The sequence below is a fragment of the Saccostrea echinata genome, unplaced genomic scaffold, assembly GCF_033153115.1.
Source record: "Saccostrea echinata isolate AGI-Se365-2 ecotype Australia unplaced genomic scaffold, CSIRO_AGI_Sech_v1 ptg000005l, whole genome shotgun sequence".
Lineage (NCBI taxonomy): Eukaryota > Metazoa > Mollusca > Bivalvia > Ostreida > Ostreidae > Saccostrea > Saccostrea echinata.
In genome coordinates this window covers 13469710-13474673 of record NW_026889754.1, presented here as the reverse complement: position 1 = coordinate 13474673, position 4964 = coordinate 13469710, and positions in this window count along the sequence as shown.

Sequence of the window (4964 nt, the reverse complement as noted above, 5' to 3'; positions counted from 1 at the left end):
TCCACAGTCATCTTGCTGGTGAACATCCTGATAATCGCCAATTTTACGGCCTCCGAAAAACGTGTCCCTCTCTCTGTCCGCGCCATTGTTTGAATGAATCGTAAAAAAAAATAACAAAACGAAAATTGGACTCGGAATTCCTCGGGTGTTTCATCTATACGTAAAGATCATAAGCGATGAGTTCCGAATGCACACGATAAACGCAAAACACGATACACGATAGAACCTGATAAACGATCTTCACGATAAACGCAAAACCTGATAAACGAAAAACACGGTAGAAAACGCAAAACCTGATAAACGGAAAACACGATACGATAGGATACACGCACGATACGATAGGATACATGCACGATAGGACACGATAGAAATGTAAAGAATAACGATGCGGGTACTGTAACTATCGACAGAAATAAGGGTCTCATCAAGGAACATGACTACCGACAGAAATAAGGGTCTCATCAAGGAACATAACTACCGACAGAATTAAAGCGTGTCATCAAGGAACATAACTATCGATAGAAATAAGGGTCTCATCAAGGAACATAACTATCGACAGAAATAAGGGTCTCATCAAGGAACATAACAATCGACAGATTTAAGTATAAATGAAAACATAAGGAAATGGATGAATTTTGAATATAGACTTATTTTAAATTTTGAAAATTTATTATGAAAATTTTCCTACGTTTTGTTTGAGTTTCCCAGACTCTGAAAGTCAGTTTGGCATATGTGAATCGGTTTTATACAAAATTAAAACTACACATAGTATATCTTGGATTTACTGAAAAAGAAAAGCGATGATTAAATATGAATTGCTACACGTTTTCATTTTAATACAAAATTTTAGTACGTATTTAGGCTATTAAAAAGCGGTATGTAATCCATTGATAAAATTAGAAACAAATTGATCAGAAAAAAGATATTGTTTTAATAGCTGAAAAATTAAAAGAACAATGTATTGTGATAACTATAAGTTATGGTTTAAAAATTGTATAACTTGTAGGATGAAGAGAATGTATTATTATTCTAAAGGGAATCAAGCGAAAGAAAATAGTCGATATATGTCAATCACAATAGATGGGGTGGATAAGGGTAAGTACATAAGTACCAAAAACTGTTCAGTGACGCATAATCATAATCAATGTCGGATGTTCCATATCTGATCAAATTTCATTTTGCAGTGGTTTTAATGAATGTTCTACGTTAAACTTTTCCAATTTGTATACATGTAGCATTCAATGAATACATTCAAATTTTACAGTGAAGACGAACCGTCCTCACTTTCTTGGTAGACGATATAATGATTTAGATATGGCGAATTTGTTGTCAACTCACATCCAGGGAGTCATTAATCATGGATTAAAGAAGTTCACTAAATACCTGGATATCAAAATATGCCCATGATTCAAACATGGTCATTAGTACACTTTTAAAGGAATTATATTGAGCAAGCATGCAAATGGTAAATATTCACACTAATTACGTTAAGTAAATCATCTCACTGGATCAAATAATTACAATTGCTGAAAAATGTAATGGTATTTCAATGTTACATTGTATATCCAATTGGCACATATGAATGGTGAAACAGCAGTATTTCTAGAATCCTTTTTTTTAATACATAAAATGTAGATCAAGTAATGAATAATGTATTTCATCACCAATGTTTTTTTCCGTATTTCTTAATAAACATCAATAAATGTATTCTCAAAAAAGAAGAAGAAACTTAAGTCAAATACGCTTAACTAGAGTTAGACACCTGCTTTATTGAATAGGGCAACTTTCTTCCACCAGCGCTCACTCAATGACACAAATTGATTAAAACAGATAATCCATTTCTTCTGATGGAAGGACGTGACATTTAAAGATTGATCATTTTTAAAATTGGTCTGCTTTTTGTTAAGTAACCATTTTATGCATGGTCTGTATCAGAGCAAAGGCCAAGAGTAGGTACATTTCCAAATATGCAGTCATAAAGAAAGAAACAATTTGTAATGTAAATGCATGTTTAGCTCGCCTAAAGGAAAGTAAAGTGAGTTTTATTTATCACAGTTTTGTATTGCATCATTTATAGAGCGCTCGCTCCGTGTTCGGGAGGTCGTGAGTTCGAATCTCGAATGTACTTTTGTACATGTATGTATATTATATTCTTTGAGGTAAGGTTGTAATCTCTAATTATTTTGTTTTATAATTACAGGAAAATGTTGCAATGTTTATCCAGGGATGGTTTATTTCAACTGCCTTGAGAGTGCAAGTAGCTCCACTACGTCAATTCGAAATTCCAGATTATTGTGGAAATCAATTTCGAGAGGGAACAGTGTTCTTAATTCAGTCCTCCAGAATCAGAAGTGTGACATGTTAAGTGCATGATGGTTTGTGGGATGTAGAATGAAAGAGAGAATGAAAGTCCATCTGATTTTGATATGCATGTGATACATACCCCTCCGTCACGGGCCACCTCACCAAGTACCAGTACAGCTTCTTTCTCCAAACCCCTGATATAAGCATGAAGACTGAGTCACCAGTGCCCTCAAGATAAGACAAACTGCAAGGAACCTAAGTTTTGTCACAAGCCTGTAAAATATTTCATTTAACGTTAACCTTGTGTTTCACCGAATTTTATGAGTGACATATTGTTATCATTAATACGGTTAATGCTGTAAGATTTTCTTGAGAAAGTGTTTCACGTATTTTTTTTTTATTTTATTTTGTAACAATCGCCATATTACTAATAATATGGGTTATGCTATTAGATTTTTCTACTTTAAAGATTCACTGATGTCAGTTGTATCCCAGTGTTGTTGTTGATACCATGTGTTTTAGTGTTACATATCACAGGAGTTTTTGCAGAGAAACAGTATATTTGATATCTGTTATCATTATCTGAGTTCTCAATAACAGGTGAAGATAGCGAAAAGTGATCCATCTCAAGAAATCTATAAAGATCTGAGAGTCAAATTCATTCTTCTTCATGCATTCAGTAGCGTATGTGCACAAATTGTTATTTCACATCTACCCTAAAAGTAAATATCTAATTCCTCTTTCAATTTTATTCTCAAAGAAAAATATTGATCAATTAACATTTCCGAAGATTGAGATTGAGATTGGAGCACACGGCGGGTGTGACCGGTCGGCAGGGGATGCTCACTCCTCCATGGCACCTGATCCCAACTCTGATGTTTGGAGGTCCGTGTTTGCTCTGCTCCTATTTTGTATTGTATAATGGACTTTTGAGCTTGAATATTGTTCGTTATCTCCATATATTTCATGTTAAAAATATTTGTTTAAGTATCGTCTCTCAGTGTGACTATTTTGTTTATCGGAAGCGTCTGCTTTGACGCTGTTTGGCTTTTTGTTTACTTTTCTGAACATTGTGCTATTTATAGTAAGGCAGTCGATCAGCATGCCTACAGCCAGGACTTTGCTTTCAACAAAGCCCGGCTAAAAAGCACATGTTTAATCTATGTAAAAGTAGCCTCCATTTTTTAAGCCACCTGAGTCACTCAGATGACCTATTGCCATCTGTTTTCGTCCGTCTTCGTGCGTCGTCCGTCGTGTGTTAACATTTGAATATTTTCATCTTCTTCTCTCAAACCGCTGAACCAATTTCAGCCAATTTTAGCATATGGCATCTTTGTGCAAAGGGGGGCAAAATATGTTAATTTCATGGTTCCTGCCCCCCCCCCGGGGCCTGAGGGGTGGGGCTAAAGTCACCAAAATTAATGTATTCTTTAAAAATCTTCTTCTTTACTCCTGGACATCAAACAGTCAAACTGTTGGAATGATTGTAATAAGCATTGAGCCCTCTACCAAAATTGTGAAATTCATGGCCCCAGGTTCTGGTGCTAGGACGGGGCTATATATATCATATAGTGAAAGTGCATTATTTCTTTGAAAATCGTCTTCTCTACTCCTGGGTATTATTGAAACAATTAAATTGCATACATAGTTATGATAAGCAAGGGTGACTCTACCAAAAATTGTGAAATTCATGGCCCCAGGGTCAGGGGTTCTGATGATGCTAGGGCGGGGCAATATAGATCATATAGTGAAACTGGATTATTTCTCTGAAAATCTTCTTCTCTACTCCTGAGTATTATTGAAACAAATTGCATATAAAGTTATGATAAGCAAGGGTGACTCTACCAACAATTGTGAAATTCATGGCCCCAGGGACAGGGGTTCTGGTGCTAGGGCGGGGCTATATAGATCACATAGTGAAAGTGCATTATTTCTTTGAAAATTTTCTTCTCTACTCCTGGATATTATTTAAACAAATTAAATACATGGTTATGATAAGCAAGAGTGACTCTACCAAAATTGTGAAATTCATAGCCCCAGGGTCAGGGTCCTGGTGCTAGGGCGGGGCTATATAGATCATATAGTGAAAGTGGTATTATTTAAACAAATTAAGTGCATCGTTATGATAAGCAAGGGTGACTCTACCAAAAATTGTGAAATTCATGACCCCAGGGACAGGCGTTCTGGTGCTAGGGTGGGTCTAAATAGATCTTTTAGTGAAGGAGAATTGTTTCTTTGAAAATCTTCTCCTCTGCCCCTGGGTATTATTTAAACAAACTAAGTACGTTGTTATCATGCGCAAGGATGCCTCTTCCAAAATTGTGAATTTCATGGCCCCAGGGTCAAGGGTTCTGGTGAAAAGGGGGCGGGGGCTCTATTGATTATATAGTGAAGCAAAATTTCTTTGAAAATATTCTTTTCTGCTTCTTGTTAAAAAGCAAAGAAGCTAAGGATATAGTTATAATGAGCAAGAGTGCTTCTTCCAGAGTAGTGAATTGCATGACGCCTGGTCAGATGTGCTGGTGTAAGGGTGGGGCTCTTGATAATATAGTTAAAATGCATTAATTCTCTCAAATAATCCTGTCGGTTCCGTAGTGTTAAGCAAATAAGCAAAGTGATTACAAATGTACTTAAATTTGTATAATGAGCAAACTTCTGGT